The sequence below is a fragment of the Leucopleurus acutus genome (genome assembly GCF_964270905.1).
Source record: "Leucopleurus acutus genome assembly, chromosome: 15".
NCBI lineage: Eukaryota > Metazoa > Chordata > Mammalia > Artiodactyla > Delphinidae > Leucopleurus > Leucopleurus acutus.
The window spans coordinates 34285136-34304746 of NC_139157.1; the positions used below are offsets into that span (position 1 = coordinate 34285136).

At 40.4% G+C, this 19611-nt stretch overlaps 1 pseudogene across 1 annotated transcript; it reads right to left on the reverse strand.

Annotated features, from left to right (window-relative positions):
• Positions 1-1427: 1427 nt before the first annotated feature.
• LOC309972301 (ADP-ribosylation factor-related protein 1-like) lies at positions 1428-2135 on the reverse strand (annotated as a pseudogene). Its single transcript has one exon. The product of its transcript is annotated as an ADP-ribosylation factor-related protein 1-like (transcript).
• Positions 2136-19611: the final 17476 nt, after the last annotated feature.

Sequence of the window (19611 nt, forward strand, 5' to 3'; positions counted from 1 at the left end):
CCTGGGGCTTGTGGTCTTGAATTAGTGGAGGGCCTATTCATTTATTCCTCCTCCCTCTTACCTGACATGAAAGAAATCTGAAGCAGCACGGTGAAGGAGAAGAGAGATTAGAACCAAAGTGTAAGCTTTTAATTGACTTTTTACTTCTTTGGTCCTGCAATTTTTTTTTTTTTTTTTTTGCGGTACGCGGGCCTCTCACTGCCGTGGCCCCTCCCGTTGCGGAGCACAGGCTCCGCGGACGCGCAGGCCCAGCAGCCATGGCCCACGGGCCCAGCCGCTCCACGGCACGTGGGATCCTCGCGGACCGGGGCACGAACCCGCGTCCCCTGCATCGGCAGGCGGACTCCCAACCACTGCGCCACCAGGGAAGCCCGATCCTGCAGTTTTATTTTCTCTTGGCTACTGTTGATAGGTTGCCTGCTCTGGGACAGACATCCAAATGCCAGCTTGTGCTGCATTTCATTCTTTGACGGAGTTGTGTGGATTTCTGCACTACATGGTTTAATGATATCGACGATGTCCTCTCTGGCTGACATCTTGTCATGCCCAACTCAGACCCTACACCTGGTGGGTTTATTCCACAGTCTCTAACTTTTGAGCTTCCACTGTGCCAGCCATCCACCTTCATAAATGGGGACCTTCAACATAGATTCATCCTGGCTCTGTCATGGCAAACTGTTGGGAGTTGTGACTGATTATGGCTCCCTACCTTCAGGCCCTGCAATAAGGGGCTGCTTCACTGAACTTCAGCGTTATCCAGATACGAGGTAGATATATGATTCTATGTCTGTGTATGCTCCCAAACTCCAGAGGACACAGGTTAAGCTACTGAGAATTCTCTCACTGCACCCCAGCTTGGTGCAGTGAGCTTGGGAGGGTCTATGTGTTTCTGACGCTTAGCAAATATGGGAGTGAGATGAGCATCTCTGGATTCTTCTCTTGGGCAGCCCAGCTCTTGAGGAGAAGAGGGATGTAGAAAGAAGAAAGGAAGATGGGAAAAGCCATAGCCCTTTTCTTCAACCTAGTAATGACTATCTGAAAAGACAACAATTTTTACTTCCAAGAAACCCTTTCCAAACTTCTGGTCTTCTCTGGATGTGGGTGATGGTCTGATGATGGCAGGATTGTTTGACATACCTTCAAAAAAGTCCCTCAGAGTTGTGTATATTGGCCCTTCTTTAGGCTGAGTGGGTTCCTATAATTTGTGACGTATAAGGTTGGTAATTTAGACAAAATTCCAAAAGATAAAAAAAAATTCAATTTATCTCTGGGGTACGGTGGATAATTTAGCTCTTTGTTCTTTGGCTTTCTCATTTGCAAAAGGGATAAGATAATAGTACCTACATAGAGAGTTGTTGTGAAGCTTAAATAACGTAATCCATGTAAAAGCGATAGCTGTTTAACACACTTTTTTTTTTTTTTTTTTTTTAAACAAAGCAAACGGAAAAACCAAAAGGCAAAGCAACCCCAGGCCCCAGGATGGGTGGCGCGGGGCGGGTAGGAGCTCCTGCGGCTCTGGGGATGAGCGGTGGGCGCCAGAGGGCGCGGCTGCGCTTGCGTGACGTCCTGCCGCTCGGCGGCCGGCGCACGTTCCGCACGACGCACTTCACCGACGCTCTCGCGCAGCCCCTTGCCTGTGAGGGCCGAGCAGGCCTGGGTCAGGCTGTCGCGCCCTCCCGATCTTGGAGGTGCAGTCCCTGGACGCAGTTTGGATGTCGCGGATCCCGAGGCAAGTCTCAACGTCCTGCTTGCTGGCCAGCACCAGGATGGGGACGCCGCCCAGCGCCTCGCTCGTGACCATCTTCTCCAACGCTTGTACTCGGACAGTCTCTCCTCCGTGGAGCCCATGACACAGAGAACGCCGTGGCCCTCTGCTTGGTCCTTGTACCACAAAGACTGCAGCTCTTCCTGCCCCCTGCTAAGCCGCACAGCAGGAGGCGAGCCTTTCCAACGTCCACAGTGCCGATGTTTAGACCCACGGTGGTGGTGATTTTGGACAGACTCCTCCCCTTGGAGTTCTTACGAAACCGGGTTTTTGACCGCTCCAGGACAGTAGTCCTCACGGCATTGTCCAGACCCAGGATCAGGATGCAGTACTGGTCCTTCAGAAGCATGTCCTTGTACAGGTCTGACATCCTGCACCCACCCCTGGCCACCGGAGCCACCGCGTGCCTGATGCACAGACCCTGCGCCTGACGGCACGTGGGCCGTCCCAAGCACAGTTCTGAGTACACGGTAAGAATTCAATCAGTGTGAGCCACCATCGTATAACCTGGTATCTTTATTTCACTATAAATAAATGTTGATGGAGTGTATATTTATTCATTTACTTAACATATATTTACCACTTAACTGCCATAGGAACTTTGGGGAGAGGTAATGAACAAATCAGCCGTCGTGAAGCTTATGTTATAGCGGGGGGAGGGAAATAATAAACAATCGAATAAGATTTATAATGTGTCAGAGAAAGATTACTGCTATGAAGAAAAATAAACGGGGAGCGGATCAGGAGTGCGAAGAAGTGCTGCTATTTTAAGTGATGTAAGGACTCACTGATGAGGTGGCATTTGAACAGAGATCTGAGGTAAAGAATGTTATTCAGCATGTTAGCAGAAAATGTGTTAATTAAATTCAGTATTACAATCTCCAAAAGTTTGATACTATTTATAACTCAAGCAGATAACTAAGCCTTTTGCCCAATGAAGAAAAAATTACCTTGAATCGAGTAGATTAATTCAGTTGTTCAGGAGAGAGTTTATACTGTATATTAAAAATATATATTGGTCTAGCCTGGAAATCTTCCTTTTTCTTGCCTTTTAGCTTGTCTTGTGATTTTTTTTTGTTTGTTTAAGATCAGGCATGAGGTAATAGGAATTATAAACAGGCCCTTAGCGTGAGGTTCTATGTTAATCTGGCTAGAAGTTGGGCTGTGTTTAATGTTTGCTCTAGCCGTAGGTGCCACTGGCTTCAGATTCCTGGAGTGTACTTGTTTTTGTCTCCCTGTTTTTGGAAGCTTCCCTAAGAATTCCTCCTTAGACAAAGTCTGCACCTTGCAGCTCTTTCAGTGTTATCTATTGTTATTATACTGGAGTCCTGTTGGCGTGGTAGTAGGGTGTGTGGGTGGAAAAGTGATCTATAATCTTATGATTAAAAGTCAGTCATGGGCTTCCCTGGTGGCACAGTGGTTGAGAGTCTGCCTGCCGATGCAGGGGACGCGGGTTCGTGCCCCGGTCCGGGAAGATCCCACATGCCGCGGAGCGGCTAGGCCCATGAGCCATGGCCGCTGAGCCTGCGCGTCCGGAGCTTGTGCTCCACAACGGGAGAGGCCACAACAGTGAGAGGCCCGCGTATCGCAAAAAAAAAAAAAAAAAAAAAAAGTCAGTCATTTAGTGGGCCTGTGTCCCTGGGTTTTGACTTTCGTAAGTGTTTCTTTGCTTTCTCCTTTCCCCCTTAGGTGAGACAGGAAGGCTAGAGGGAGCTGGAGTTGGGTGAAGACCCTTCCTTCTACCTAGGGTAAATTGCTGGTAGAGTCTTTTTCCCTGGAGAGCAGGCCTTTGTTATAGAGAATGCTCCAGGTGTATTTCAAAATGATGACTTTTCCTCCGCCTGCCAGAGCCAGGATGGGATAGTTCATAGCTCTTCACTGAAAACCTGCAGGGTTCCCAGAATGAAAACCAATGAAAGTATAGGAGCAAGATCTTATTTTTAAAAGAATAATTATTGACATATAGCTTATTAGAGATATGCACAAATCATAAGTGTACAGCTCAATAAATTTTCACCAAGAGAAAATACCCATATAACCAGCAACCTGATCAAGAAATAGAACATTGGCAGCATCCCAGAACCCCACTAATGACCACTTCCGGTCACTATGCTTTCCAAGGTAATCATTATCCTAACTTCTCACAGTATAGATTAGTTTTGCCTATTTTTGAGCTTTATATAAATGAAATCATAAAGAAGGAATTCTTTTGTGTTTGGCTTTATTTCAATCAACATAATGTTTGTAAGATTAAACTGTGCTATTACATGTAGAAGGAGCTCATTCACTCTCATTACTGCATAGCATTTCATTGTATGAATGTAAGATCATTTATTCATTCATTCTGCTGTTATGAACCTTTGAATTGTTTCCTTTTTTACTTTATTAAGGAGAGTGCTGCTATGCACTAGTGTACATGCCTTTTCGTGAACATATGTAGTTGTTTCTCCTAAGTGTATATCCAAGTTTATATCTAGGAGTGGAATATACACGTTTGTCACTAGTAGGTGTTGAATGCCAAATAGACGTGCAAGTGTCTGTAACACTTTAAACATATGAGAGTTTGAGTCACTCCACATGCTCACCAATACTTGCTATGATCAGTCTTTTTCCATTTAGCCATTTTTGTGCATGTTATGTGAAAACAGCAGCTGATAAAATGTAAAACCTACCTGTTAGTTTTGAATATTGGCTGCATGGCAGTCTTGAACTCCGAGTTTTGTCTCTTCAGCACCTTGATATTTTCAGAAGTTCTCTGTGGGTTCTCTGCCTCTGTTCAGTTGCCCCCTGACTAGACCCATTTTCCAGAACCTTGGTCTCTCACTGTGTTCCAGAAATTGGCAGATTCCCTGAAGGAAGTATGTTTTCCATCTCCTTTTTTTTTTTTTCTTTTTGTGGCTTGAAACAACAATCATCATTTCGTTATCTCTCACAGTTTCTGTGGGTAAAAAATTTGAAAAGGTTCAACTCAGGGTATTGCATGAAGTTGCAGTCAGTGATGTGAAGCAAGAACAGTGGAAGCTGCAACAGCTGGGCACTGGCTCTTCATGTAATCTTGGGGCCTCTCTCTTCATGTAGTCTTGAGTACCTCCATATGGATTCTGCATGTGGTCTAGTTTGGGCTTCTTACAGCATGCTGGCCTCAGGGCAGTTGGACTGCTTATGTGGTGGCTGTAGTACCTGGCTCCTCAAGTTCTGTGCTTCAGCAGTTCTCCAGCACCTTCAAAATTGTATGTGTGTGTGTGGTATATACATACATACATACAGACATATGTATATGTGTATGTATATATACATATACATGCATGTATATATCACACATCATAAACAGAAGTAGAAATAGAAGTCCTATTTGATGAGTCTTATTTATTTGTTCTTAGGAACACTTGTAAGCGTTTCTCTGAAACAAAAAATGATTTTTGCTATTTGATTCGTTTGCTTGTTTTTTAAGAGAGAAAATTCTGGCCAGTGTAGTCTCTAAACATTATATCTCTTCCACAGGAGAATCAATATAGAATAAGCTAGTCTGAAATTTGTGGATTTCCAATTCTAAATAGAGTGTCATGAATTCATGCTTAAAGCTTTTGGTATAACCCATTTTCAGAAGTGTTGAGGACAGCACTTATAATACACGGTATACATCAAATGCCCTGCATTGATCTACAGTTTAGTAGAAAGGCAGACGGATAAATGCATTGACATCATTTTGTCATCCACAAACATACCACTAAATGTATTTCTGAAAGTGTTGAAAAGAGCAGTGTGTACTGTCATTTTATGAAATGTACTGCATTTGTATTGAGAACTGATGGGGAAAAGAAGAAAATAATCCACTGTGAATGTGCTTTAACCAAGAGACTGGATTTTTCTAAAAACAAAAAAGCAAAAAACAGTAAAGTAGTTGCCTTAAGGTCACAACACTCAAAGAAGTGGTGAGTCATCAAAACAAAACTAAGATAAATCATCAGGAGGAAGAAAATGTGGAAAGACAAATATAGAATTATTTTTGTTCCTTTGGTTTTTTATTTTTCCAAATAAATTACTTTCAATTTAACCAAGGTCTACTCAAAGGGTAGAGAATTGTTCTGTGATTTTTTTAAAAGAGAAAATATTACATGATGCTGTTATCAAACTTCTAACCCCAACCATATTTAAGTTGCTAAAAATTTAAAGCATGCTTTACTGTGTGAATGGCTACACCAAATAACAGATTTTCAATTGTAGCGAAAACAGCCTTATATTGGAAGAAGATGCCATCTAGGATTTTTATAGCTAGAGAGGAGACATTAATTCCTGGCCTAAAAGCTTCAAAGGACAGACTGACTCCCTTGTTAGGGCCTAATGCACCTGGGGACTTTAAATTGAACCCAGTGCTCACTTACCGTTCTGAAAAATCCTAGGGCCCTTCAGAATTATGCTCAATCTACTCTGCCTGTGCTCTATAAATGGAATAACAAAACCTGGATGACAGCACATCTGGTTACCTCATGATTTACTACATATTTGAAACCCACTGTGGAGACCTATTGCTCAGAGGAGAGATTCCTTCCAAAATATTACTGCTCATTGATGATGCACCTGGTCACCCAAGAGCTCTGATGAAGGTGAGAATAATGAGAATAATGTTTTCATGCCTGCTAACACAATATCCATTCTACAGCCCACGGATTAAGGAGTGATTTTGATTTTCACGTCTCATGATTTAACAATATATTTCATAAGACTATAGCTGCCATAGATAGTAATTACTCTGATGGACTGGGGTAAAGTAAATTAAAAACCTTCTGGGAAGAATTCACCATTCTAGATGTCATTAAGAAAATCCGTGATTCATGGGAAAAGGTCAAAATATCAGCAATAACAGGAGTTGGGAAGAAGTTGATCTAACCCTCATGAGTGACTTGGAGGGGTTCAAGACTTCACTGGAGGAGATAACCGCAGATGAAGTGGAAATAGCAAGAGAATTGGAATTAGAAGTGGAACCTGAAGATGCAATTGAGTTGCTTGCAATCTCATGATAAAACTTGAATGGATGAAGAATTGCTTTTTATGGATGAACAAAGAAAGTGGTTTCTTGGGATGGAATCTACTCCTGGTGAAGGTGCCGTGAAGATTGTTGAAATGGCAACAAAGGATTTGTAATATTTCATAAACTTACTTAATAGAGCAGCAGCAGGGTTTGAGAGGAGTGACTCCAGTTTTGAAAGTTTTATTATGGGTCAGATGTTATCAAATGGCATTGCATGCTACAGAGAAATTGTTCGTGAGAGGAAGAGTCAATAGATGTCGCAAACTTCACTGGTGTCTTATTTTAAGAAATTACCGCAGCCATCCCAGCCCTCAGCAGCCACCACCCTGATCTGTCAGCAGCCATAGACATCGAGGCAAGACCCTCCACCAGCCAAAAGTTTACAGCTTGCTGAAGCCTCAGGTGATGGTTAGCATTTTTAATTAAGGCATGTACACTGTTTTTAGGTATAATGCTACTGCACACTTAACAGACTACAGCATAGTGTACACGTGACTTTTATATACACTGGGAAACCCGGCAATTTGTGTGATTCCCTTTATTGTGACATTTGCTTTATTGTGGTAGTCTGGAACTGAACCCACAGTATCTCCGAGATATGTCTGTATTTTCTGCACCTAATTGGGTGAAGAGTATCTTACTTTGAGGTGGTGACCAAAGCATAAAGGTCAAACAGGTGCCTGCCCTTGTCAGAGGCTCCCTCTTCCCCTTCCATGTTCAGGAATCTGTGTGTTTAGCGTTGGCCAGGTTTGCCAGTGCTGTTCAGTCTGAGATCTCAGAGCTGTTACCGGCCCCCAGTGTATGCCCTGAGATTGGAGAATGGTCTGCACCCACCATGTTATTGGTTTTTTATGGTACTTCTGGAATGCTGGTGGACCTGTAGGCCTGGGAATTATAGGGGTGGACTGGAAGGCTTGAGTGCTTTCTCCTGTTGTCCAAGGTAGATAGGCCTTCAAAGAGGGAAGCTCCCTCTCGTTCCCTCAGTGTAGTGTCAGAGAAGTTCAAAGCCAAAACTGTTTTGGGTTCCCAAAGCTACAGCTTCTTTTGTTACAATAAAGTGTTGTCACTGATAATACGGTGTTTACAGTGAAAAACAGGTAATGTTAACAGTAAGAATTTATTACATTGCTTTTAAGCTTAGCTTATATAACAGACATGTAGTTAATAATAGGTACTATTGGGGCTTCCCTGGTGGCGCAGTGGTTGAGAGTCCGCCTGCCGATGCAGGGGACACGGGTTTGTGCCCTGGTCCGGGAAGATCACACATGCCGCGGAGCGGCTGGGTCCATGAGCCATGGCCACTGAGCCTGCGCGTTCGGAGCCTATGCTCCGCAGCGGCAGAGGCCACAACAGTGAGAGGCCAGCGTACCACACACACACAAAATAATAATAATAGGTACTATTATTAACTTCATGTCACAGGTGAGAAAATAGAGGCACAGAGATGTTAAGTAAATTACACAAGATCACGTAAAACAGAAGAATTGTCCACAGTAAATAAGTATCATCATTGATGGTCAAGTTCACAGAGATGTAGTTGGATTATTCCACTCTTCTTGCCATGCTGATGGCTGCTAGTGCAGATTCCTGGCCTGGGCAGAGGGGATAAACCCCACTCCTCCGGAGATACTGTGTCAAGAGATCTCCATGCAAAAACTGGCCAGGGCTGTCAGGGCTACAGTTTTTGAGATGCATTCACTTCCCCAGAGTGTCAGTCTATTCTGCATCAGATCTCCTTCCAGTTTTTTCAGCTCAGAGATCAAACATTTTATTTTCTCCTTTTCTTCTATTCCAACCCACTGCTTCTGTCTCTTGTGGTAGTTTTATTTTAGGTTCTCCATTGTCCTTCCCTGTAACTAAACCTTAGTCAGGCCTTCCCTTTCTCTCTCCAAAAGGTTTCCTTACTTTTATGATTTTCTCACTGAATGTAATCCTGAAGATGATGCAGTGTGCAAATAGGTATAACATGATAATGATGACGATGATGATGATGATGATCGTGATGATGATGGTGAAGAAACTTTCCTATAATACAACTTTGAATCAAACTTTGGCCATAGTATATAATATTCCAGATATGCTAGTATCGGTCAAGTCTGTCTATTTAGAGCTTCATCATGAATAAGGGAGTAGTCACAATATTTACCTCTAAGGCTTGGATAAGTGGATTTGAAGTTTCTTCTGGTTGTATTAGAAGAAAAATTATTATCAATTTCTAACTTGCCAAACAGCTACACAAAGTTCCTGCTGCTTCATGTTTGCTGTGCACACCATTTGTTAAACATTTTCTCACTGCACACGTCTTCCCTCTGAAGGACTCCTAAGAACCCTTGACTGCTGTTTTGATTCCATGAGCATTTTCTTGAGAGCCCATATATGTTATATATAGTGTTGGGAGACCCAAACTCGAGTTAGACAAAGTCCCTTTCTCCAAGGAGCACTTTCTATCTGTTTGGGTAATAATCTCTAGGTCTAAGGGTAGGATATATCTAATACAAAAATGTGTTCCTTCCCTCAACTAAACTTCATCTAACAAATGAAGACATAAGTGTCAAAAGGCTAGATCTCTGATTTTCAATGGTTAGCAAAAAAGAAAAAATGTTTCAGGTTTAACAGCTATATACAAAATATATAAAGACACTGGATTGTCAGATAATTATGTCACTCAGTTAAATTTGAATTTCAGGTAAACAATGAATATTTTTAATTTTTACTTGCTAAATCTGGCAACCTTAACAAAGTGAGAATGTGTGTTAATTTCTGTTTATGATAAATATTATAATTTTTTCAAGAAGGAATGACATAGTAGAAAAGGAAAGAGATTTGGAATCAACTAGATGTGGATTAAAGTGTGATTTTATCAGTATCTTGCTAGGTGACAGTGGGAAAATAATTTGTCTCTGAACCTCAGTTTTCTCATAGAAATGGTAACAATTATGGTCATATGTTGTTGAATGGCTCATTAGTGATATATAAAAATGGCTAGCATATAGTGGGGACTGTATTATTTTCACTTGCCAGTGGCGGTAATAGTAATAATAATAATAATAAAACATTTATTCAACACTATGTGCTAAGGACTCCACATGTATATATTAACCCAGTTCATCCTCACTACAACCTCTTGGAGTAGATAAACAATTATTTTTGTTTTAAGGATAAGACATATGAAACACAGAAAGTCACACAGCCAGTTTATGTGCAAAACAGGAGTAAACATTATGCCATAGTGTCTTTCCTCTATACATCATTTAGAAACAATGATTTTAGACAGACTAGTGTAACTAGCAGCAATACAAATATTTGATGCCTGTTGAGGATCAAAGATGCTCAAAAGAACATTAGTGTGAGAGGCAGAAGTATAACTATGGACTCCTTTACCACCAAGGGCCAGCAGAACTAACTTGGCAGAGTTATTGGTCTTTTCAGTTACATCTTGGGATGGAGATGCTTGTCACTGCTACTGCTGCTGTTGATGATGATGATAATAATAATAAAATAATAATAGCAGCTGACATATATTGATCATTTACCATGGGCCAGACCATATTTTAGGCATTTTACATGATTAATCTACTTAATCCTTACAAGATTTATAAATAAGGAAACTGCGTCTCAGAGAAAATAAATAATTCACACAGTTCAATCACCTCTCTTTTACTTCAATGAACATTTACAAAACCTGACCCTAGCTATAATTAATCCTTTATTCCTCTATGTTCCTGTAGAATTAGTCACTTTTAAACTACTTCTCATGATGTTAATTAAAACTTTTCTACTTTTTCCTTGAGAAAGAGATTCTTGTTTTACTTTTCCCTGTAGCCTCCCAGCATTCTACATTGGATATGGCTGTTCTGGTTATCTATCGCTACATGATAACCCATTCCAAAACTTAGTTGCTTAAAATAACAATGTATCTTTTTTCTGGGTGTTGACAGCCTCCGTGGTTGGTTGTTTCTTAGGGTCATTCATGTGGTTGCAGTCAGATGGCCTGTGGCTGGAGTCATCAAAAAGCTTCCTCACTCACGTGTCTGTCACTAGGGCCCGTCGGCCATCTCTCCCACATGGCCTGTGTGTGTGGTTAGCCTGGACTTCCTCATACAGTGATACTCAGGGGCATTAACCTTCTCACAAGGTGACTGACTTCCCCCCAGGACAGGCATTTCAGAAAATAAGAAGTAGAAGCTACCAGTTTTTTAAGGCCTGGCTCAAGAAAGGAACAACATTAATTCTGCCCAATTATTCTAATTGGTCAGAGCTTTTGCAGAGCCCATCTAGATTCAAAAGGAAGGAAAATAGACACCCCCCCGCCACCTCACCAGATCTCAATTTCAAACGTGTCAAAGAATGTGTGGGCATCTTTAATCTACCACGCTAGAGTTTCTCAGTAAGTGTTAGATAGGTGGATTAATGGATGGATAAATGAAAAAGATCTAAGCCAAAGAAAGCAAATGGATGAGAAGAAATGAGGGGTAAAGATTAAAAATAAAAATATTTACAAAGAATACTACTAGTTAAAGTTTACAAGTACCTGGGAACATATGTCATGTTCTAGATATTACAATGGAAAATATATAGGTACAAGATACAATAGATACGTATGTTAGATATGACACAGGTTCTTCCTTTTCATACTAATACATTGGAATGGAGGTATTTGGAAATTTTTAATAGGCATAATGGCTCTTGGCATTGTCTTTTGATCAGATTGGCTTATTCTTCTCTCCTATTTTCATTCAAGTGTTTCTTCTCCACTTAAGAGTTTACTTTTGAAAAGTCAGAGACTTGGAGTACTCTACCGTTTTCCGCCATGTCTCTCCTATTCTTTTGCCTAAGAAATTTCAAATAATGTAGTGGTTTTATAATTTTTTTCATTCCCTAAATGCTGAAAGTCATTGTAGACCTCAGCTTCCATTTTATTTTGAAGACTTCTACGTGGTAGGTAGAAGAGTTCAGTTATTTCATAGCCATCATAACCAGAACAAACTTCCTTGACTCTTGATATGTTCATTGATGCTTCTATCTCAAACCTTATTCTGTCCCCATCTCTGAGAAACTGCTGTTTAAACTTGCACAAATTATTTCAACTTCCTCACTGCTTCTTAGAGAAGAGTAGAGAAAAATATGGGACATGAACAGGGACATAATGAGAGACTAAAAACCACCAGGACTTCAAATGTTAAAATCAACAAAATATGCAAAATGCCTTGAGGCAATGTAATATCACTGTCTCACAGAAGGCAGAAAATTACTAGGAGAAATTTAAATGATGTGCTGGAGAATGTCAACTGCATTCGGAATGGAGCTTTGGATTTTTATAGGAATTGAATACACATTTCAGTCATTAAAATGAAACAGTCTGAAATTGTTTCAGATTTAACTTTACATGGGCCGAGGAAGAAATTACAATTAAATATATCATGCCAAGTTTTTAATTTATGAAATGAGACATGGGATTTTCTGAGAAAGGAGATAAAATGAAAGTTTGTCTCTAGAATCCCTTCCATTCCTAGGTTGTCAAATTTGGGGACCAAAATTTCACCTCCATATCCACCCCATTAAAACCCTGTGGGAAATGATGTAGATATGACCTTCAGGGGCTTCTAGAGAGTGAGTAATAACCAGAAGAAAACTGATAATAAATCCTCTTTGCAGTGATTTGTTTTTAGGTGTTTCTTCTTAATAACCCCTGAACAAAAATTACAATCTCCCCTCCGCTTCACTGTACCTCCACTGCTGGGGTCATGGGCTTTACTTGGTTACCACATTCTGCTTTTTATTTCTGATCTCATTATATTTCTATTTTGTTGATTTTGCGTCTCCTCAGTTACAGGTATCTGGGTTTCTAATCTAAATGCAATTCTTAATTGCCCATGTAATTGATGATGTGGATGTGGCATCCTTGACCTTGGACAGTAACTAGGTGAACCACCCAGTTAACCAAAGAGGCCCAGACTCTTTGTGGGGAGTCTTCCGAGACATTCACTCATGAACTGGGCCTCTGTGTCCCCTGCTCAGAAATATACAAAATCTCAAAGGAACTGCCAGGTATATCACCCGCTTTGCCCTGCAGATGGTAGGGGCTTCCAGCCATCCAGACAAGAATAATCCTCTGAGGATCACAGGTAACACAGGGATTCTTGACTGAGTTGACACCACCTTTTATATCCAGTTAGCCTTCTAACACACCACATCTTAAAAATCCCTTCCCGAATACTCTATCAATTTTGTTCTTCCCACTGGTCCCCACCAAACTTCGTTTGCTACCTCAGGTTGTTTTTAGATTCTGCCCAGCATGGTTTTTTTTGTTGTTTGTTTTGTTTGTTTCTTTTAATATCCTTTTCTTTCCCATATTACAACCCACAACACCAGATCTTTCTTCAACTGTGGAAGAAAATCATTTCAACTGAAATCATTCTTTCAGTTAAAAATAAAAATGTGTAGTTACTCACATAAATATGATATCAGAATCTGGGTTCTTAGAAGATAATAGCCCAGCTTCACAAAGAACTTAGTTCTTTCTATGCTGCTTCCTTCTCTCAGTCCTGTCATTCTTCTCTCACACCTGAGACACAGGATACTCATTTTTCATTTTCTTGCTCTGATAGGAAGGATTTGAAAATTATATCAAGAGTAATTAGCAACACAGAAATTTTCTCAATGCAATAAAAAATCTAGCAGTAGGTAATCCTGGATTGGTATAGCAACCCTGTGATACCCTTAGGATGATCCAGTTCCTTCTGTAATTCCTTTTCTTTTCTTTTCTTTTTTTTTTTTTTTGTGGTACGCGGGCCTCTCGCTGTTGTGGCCTCTCCTGCTGTGGAGCACAGGCTCCGGACGCGCAGGCTCAGCGGCCATGGCTCACGGGCCCAGCCGCCCCGCAGCATGTGGGATCTTTCTGGACCGGGGCACGAACCCGTGTCCCCTGCATTGGCAGGCGGACTCTCAACCACTGTGCCACCAGGGAAAACCCCCCTTTTCTTTTAAATAAACTTTTTATTTTAGAATAGTTTTAGATTTACAGAAAAATCATAAAGATCATACAGAAAATTGTTATGTATGTCCAATTTCCCATTATTAACATCTTGCATCTTATGTACATTTGTCACAATTAACAAATCAATATTGATACACAATTATTAACTAAACTCTAGTAATTATTCAGATTTTATTAGTTGTTTCCTAATGTTATTTTACTGTGCCAGAATCCCATCAAGGATACTCTATTACACTTACTTGTGCCATCTCCTTAGGCTCCTCTTAGCTGTGACGGTTTCTCAGACTTGCCCCATTTCTAATGACCTTGACAGTTTTGAGGGGTATTGGTCAGATATTTTGTAGAATGTCCCTCAATTGTGGTTTGTCTGATGTTCTTCTCATTGTTAGACTAGAGCTATAGGTTTGGGGAAGAAAACTCTAGAGGTGAAGTGCTATTAGTATTTCATCATATCAAGGGTACATGTGATCACATGACATCACTGTTGACTTTGATTATCTAGTTAAGGTCGTGTTGGGTTTCTCAACTGTAGAGTTAACTTTTCCCCCTTTCCAAAGTGTACTTTTTGGAAGGAGGTCATTATAAACACGACACAAAGCTTGGGGAATTATGCTCTACCTCCTGGGGGAGGGGGGAATATATCTACATAAATTATTTGTAGTTGTTCTGAATAAGATATTTGTCTTTTCCTTCATTTATTTATTTATTCAAACATTTGTTTATATCAGTATGGACTCATGAATATTTATTTTTTACTTTGGGTTATAATCTGATGTTCTTTTTCAGATCATTTCTAGATTTGGCCATTGAGATTCTTTCAGTTGGTTTCTGTGTCCCTTTGAAATACCCTATCAGTGTGTGTGTGTGTGTGTGTGTGTGTGTACGTTTGTGTTCTGTTGTGTTTGAGTACTTCCTTTCTGGCACAACGAAATACTCCAGGCTCGTTCTGTATAGTTCTTGCCCCAATCCTAAAATTAGTCATCCATTTACTTAATGAATTAAATACCAGTATACATGTATAGCAGTGTCAGAATTATATCCCATACCCCCATGGGAAAACACTAAATGGAAGGTGGTTGTAAAAACCAGTCTCTCACTGTTGGTGTGGGAGGTTAGAAATAAGCAAGGGGAGGAAGCCAGAATGATCCACGCAGTAATAGATTAGCATTGAAGACATCACTATGAACTCATGTTTAGCTTAATAGAAATACAGATATATATAGAAATATTTATAAATATGCATGTACATGAGGGATTCTATACACATAGACATATTTCTTTGCTCTGTCATCTGAATAAGCCTAGAAACAATGACATCCCAGAGGCGATGAGTATACCTAGTACTCAGATCTTGGCTTCTAGTACCATCCTACAATAAAAGGAACTAGGACTCCTTGGAGAAATGACTGATTGTAGGATTGGGGCAGGAAATATACAAGATGAGCCTGGAGCCTGTATTTGCATTTGATTAGTTTTCTCATCCTGCTTTCGGTCTTTGGAAATTAAAAGTCCAAAGCACTCTTTTAATTTTCAATATTCTCGAACACAATTCTTTTAAAACATTATAGGCTTCTGGTGTATTAATTCTGATTTATTTCATTGGACAAAAGCCACACCCACAGATCTCTTCAAGGTTAGCCCTTTTCTACCTTCAGTTTACCTGTGAGGTTGACGAGGGACAGTGCTCTTAAGGTGCACAGAAATCCTTTTGTTTAACGGAAAGGCATGCCCTTAAGGTCTTTTTCAGCCTTTTTGTCTGTCCAAAAGATGCCAAGAGGCCCTGCCTTATGTTTTTCTGATACTCTGTAGTCACATTTTGGATTTGATCTTTGGCTTGGGACCCCTCCTTATTTTGAGAGGCTTTTGATAGCTGAAAGGACTGTTTCGAGGGCCTTTGCATACTCTTCAAATCCAATTCAAAACCTGAATAATTGTTTTTCAGTTCATCTCTTCTCTCATTTTACCGTAGGCAGCTCAGAGAAACCAGGCAGCGCTCTCAACATGCGGCCTGGAAGTTTCCTTAGTTAGATCACCAAGTTCATCAGGTACATTTTCTGTTTTCCATGTTATTTCAGATGACAGCTTTGTTCAATTTTCTGTCACTATATAAAAGGATCTCCTTTCCTTAACCTTCTAATAATATTTTCCTTACTTTCCTTCAAGCTTCCACAGACAGCTTCCTCGGGGTCTTTTAAAACCTTACTAAAATTTTCTCCAGGCCTTTTAGACTTTCCTAAATAGTGTCTTCAAGGCTCTTCCAACTTCTGCCTGGTCTCAAATCCAGTGTCACATATTTTTGGTTTTTATTATGGTACCCACTTTCAGGTATTAAATTCTGTTCTAGTTCTCTATTGCTGCATTACAACTTATGGGTCAGCAACAATAATTTTATTCCCTGCTGTGGTAAACTTGGGAAGGGCTTGAGTGTGTAGTTCTGATTCAGAGCCACATGCAGCTGCAGTCAGTGACTGAAGCCGGAGAAGGTGAGAGCTGCATCCCTCTGTCTTCCTGTGGTCTTAGGGCTTCTTTACTGGTCTCCCTATGTGGGTTGGTTTGGGCTTCCTTACAGCATGGTGGCTTCAGGGTAGTTGGACTGCCTATGTGGTAGGCGAGGGAACCAGCATGAGAATCTGAGCAAGCAAGAAAGAAGGTGAAATGCCTTTAGGCATCTATCCTCACAATTTATACAGCATGGTACCTCCCATATTCAGCTGGTTTCGAGAGCCCCTATACATTCAAGGGGAAATTACATTCCATCTTTTGAAGGAGAAGGGAAAGGCTATAAAGTCACAGTTTTATTTTGTACACCTGTGATTAGTACAAAAAGCCTTTGCATTTGGCATGCAAAAATATAGAGATGGTGAACCTGTTGGAAAAAAAAAGGCCAGGACCCTCTGGGAAGCAAGCCCCCTCTGCTGCCTAGAAATAAAAGTTAGAGATAATTACTTTTTTTGCAGCAAAATATACACAATGTAACATTTACCATTTTTAATCAATTTTAAGTGCACATTTCATAATGCTGTCCATTGAATACCTTCACAATGTTGTATAACGATCACCACTCTTCAAGAGAAATCATTGCTTTTGGCAGAGGACCAGTTCCTGAAGACCTGAACCAAGTTCAGTGACAAGGAAGAAACCACAGCGTCCAAAGAGGAACTGTGCTAAGACTGAAGGATTTGGGGCTGGTGACCTAGGCTTAGTGCAAGGGTTGTGGAGGACTTAATCAGGTGCTTATGTATCACCCAGATACCCTGCTGTTAGCAGCCGTGATGGCAGGTGCTGGGCTTTAGAAAAGAGTAGGAAAAGTAGTTGGAAAAATGAAGAAAATATGACTATATTTTCTCTAATTTTGTATAACTCATCATGCCTGTTGCTTAGAGTTAAGGCTGCATACACTGATCTTCAAAAACTAGAAGAAGTTGACTTTGAATTTAACTTTCAGTTTAATATATTCTTAACAACTGTGTTCACTAGAGTGGGGGTTATTTCATTTCTGACTCCTAGTAACTCAGGCATTAGAACAGATAAGGAAAGTGACAAGTCCGTTTTCATTCTAGCATTATAGCTCTTTGCTGTCAGGAAAGGCAGGCTGTTTTGCTTCTTTTCTGTAGGAAATTGTCAGTTGATAGGCAAAACTAATTAAAGAAATCCGATGTGTTCCCTCCCTTGGGAAAATCAGTCTTTTGCAAATGTATTTAAATGAATTCAGTATCCTTTCCTTTTAATAGTGCTTATCTGGGTGAAAACATTTATTTTAGATTTTATTATGGCACCCAGAAAACTATGATGCCTCTTTAAAAATAAATTATAGTGTAAAAGCCACAGAGGAAGCTGCTTGAAAGAAAAAACCTCAGGAACATTCCTTGTGTGTCTCCCGCTGTCTTATATGTACTTAAAGTATGCCAAGTAAGTCTCACAACACTTCCTGTTACCCGAGACTATCTTGAAGTGTCTCAGTAAATGTTTAATGCCTCTCTGTCTCTTATTCAGCATGCCAGGAGGAGGAAGATTTGTTTTTGGCAGAGGTGGGTTTTGACAGATGCCACAGGTTAATTCAGCAGGTGTTACTGCATTTGTGTAAATCAAGGAGGTTTGACAGCTGCCCAGAAATACTGGCCGTTCTCTTTGGGAAACCAGACTTTGACACGTGGAATAGGTCACAAATGAGTGTCAATTCATCTGTTCACCTCACTTCTTCCTCCATAAAAACACGAAAAGATTGTTTTCATCAATATAAATACCCCTACTTTGAGAATGCTCAAGGCCATGGTGTTTGTGTTTAGAACTGGAGATGAGATGGCAGAGCTGTTTGGAGGGCTGACATGGGAATAGAGATACTAATAGTTCTAGAACCATCAAAAGGTTCACCATGTGCTTGGTGTACCGTGGGTGTGTGTGATATGTCATTTCACTCTTATGGCAATACTCTGTGAGTGATACAGAGTTTTAAAGATGAGAAAGCCAAGACTTGCAGAGTTTAAATGACTTGCTTAGGGTCTGCCTGGTGAGGTGCAATACAGGAACTAAATGACTTCATGGTCAATGGTACCACCTACTACACTGTGTTGGAAAAGAGGCAGACAGGAAGGAGGAAGGAAATATGTGGACCTTCATGAAACTATTCAACCTCATTTGATATGTATTCATTCAGTGCAATTTACCAATTGTAAAACATGGAAGACATTAGATTTGCATAGCTGATTATAGTTGCTCTCAAAACAGAGAGTAAAGTGAAGTACAAAATTGCTCAAAACCAGAAGTCAAAAGATTTGGATTTCACTTCCACCTCTACTACAAACTAGCTGAGTGAACATGAGAGGGTTACTTAGACTCTTTTGTGACATGCAGAGAAAATAAAAATGAAAGATGGAGAGAGAACACTTTAAGTTCCAGATGGCTTTTTGATTTGTGGTTCCAGTTTTTACCTGATCCCCAGCTGCAAGCTTGCCATTAAACAATTCTGAAAGCTTATAATAATTTTACTCTTCAGATTAATCTAACTGGAATTGGTTGCTGTTACTTTCAGCTAACACAGCAGGAAATACTGAATCTGGTCCAACCTGAGTTTAACCACATCAAGATTTTAGAGCTCCACACCCCTTTGTAGACATACCAGGTTCACAAATTGAGCATTCTGAAGACTCAAGGTTTATATTTACCTTTACAAGGTTTATATTTAAGTTGGTCTCCTTTGCTGGTGTGTGGGCATGAGGGGGAGGGGCCTTTCATGGCACCCTTCTTCCCTTCAGGAGAGGAGAAGACCTGGGCTGCTCCAGTGCCCTTATGTAGATAGTAATTCTTAGCATCAGCCTCTGTGATCAAATGTACACCTCTTTGCAGAATAGTACCTTCTACATAAGACTTTTGAGGGCCATAGTTATGACAAGTTATATATATATATATATATGTATATATATAGTCTCAGGGTTTTCTTCCTTCAAGTAGCCAATTCAAGTAGCCAGACACAGTTTAGATAAGAATTTCTTTAACAAAAAGGATTGCCATTACCAGCAGTCAGGCTGATAATCCTTCTCTTTCTTTAGGATTAAAATGCTAATCATAGGGAATGTGTTAATGGGTTTATTCATTTACTTTTAATGGCGGGAGTCTGTCCTTTGGAGTCTTAAGCGCCAGTTTGGATTTAATGATAAGACACTGTCTATACTGCCGTTAAGGTCTGTCTAAGAAAATGGCCAATAGAGAATGACTTCTAAGTTTAGTCAAGTCATGCATGATTCTTAACAACCACCACTGAACTTTGGAGTGAGAACTTTAATAGCCTAGTGGTCAAGGTTCTCTCAGATATCAATGAGATAA